This window comes from Triticum urartu, unplaced genomic scaffold (assembly GCF_056163025.1).
Source record: "Triticum urartu cultivar PI428250 unplaced genomic scaffold, HENAU_Tu73 scaffold1, whole genome shotgun sequence".
Lineage (NCBI taxonomy): Eukaryota > Viridiplantae > Streptophyta > Magnoliopsida > Poales > Poaceae > Triticum > Triticum urartu.
The window spans coordinates 5,571,298-5,571,832 of record NW_028259461.1 but is presented as its reverse complement, the minus strand read 5'-3'; positions in this window follow the sequence as shown (position 1 = coordinate 5,571,832).

Sequence of the window (535 nt, the reverse complement as noted above, 5' to 3'; positions counted from 1 at the left end):
GCAAATAGATTCAATCTAGTAATTTCTTTTAGATTAAGTCTTACGTCTTGTTTGACCGGTGAAAGACTTCCTTTGTTGAAATGTTCTGTTCCCAAAATTCCTAAAATAAAAGGAAAAAACTTTCCACTTTCCTAAACTAAGGACGGGAAATAAGAAGGTGAGCATATCTTCTAAATTAATAATACTCAACTCAGCCCTTCCTAGAATGGGGTATTATCTGTCCCGATAAATAGATAATTCCAGGAGTAATAAATAGGAGTAAATTAAATAAAGTATTGATATAATTGGAATTGTGGAAGCAAATACCAATTTACTAAAAAAAGAAAAAAGTATCTAATCGAAATCGAAAGAATTTTTTTTTTAAGATTAAACAAAAGGGTTCGCAAATAAAAGCGCTAGTGCCACAACTAGTCCATAAATTGTTAAAGCTTCCATAAAAGCTAGACTAAGCAATAAAGTACCTCGTATTTTACCTTCTGCTTCTGGCTGTCTCGCAATACCTTCTACAGCTTGTCCTGCAGCAGTACCTTGACCA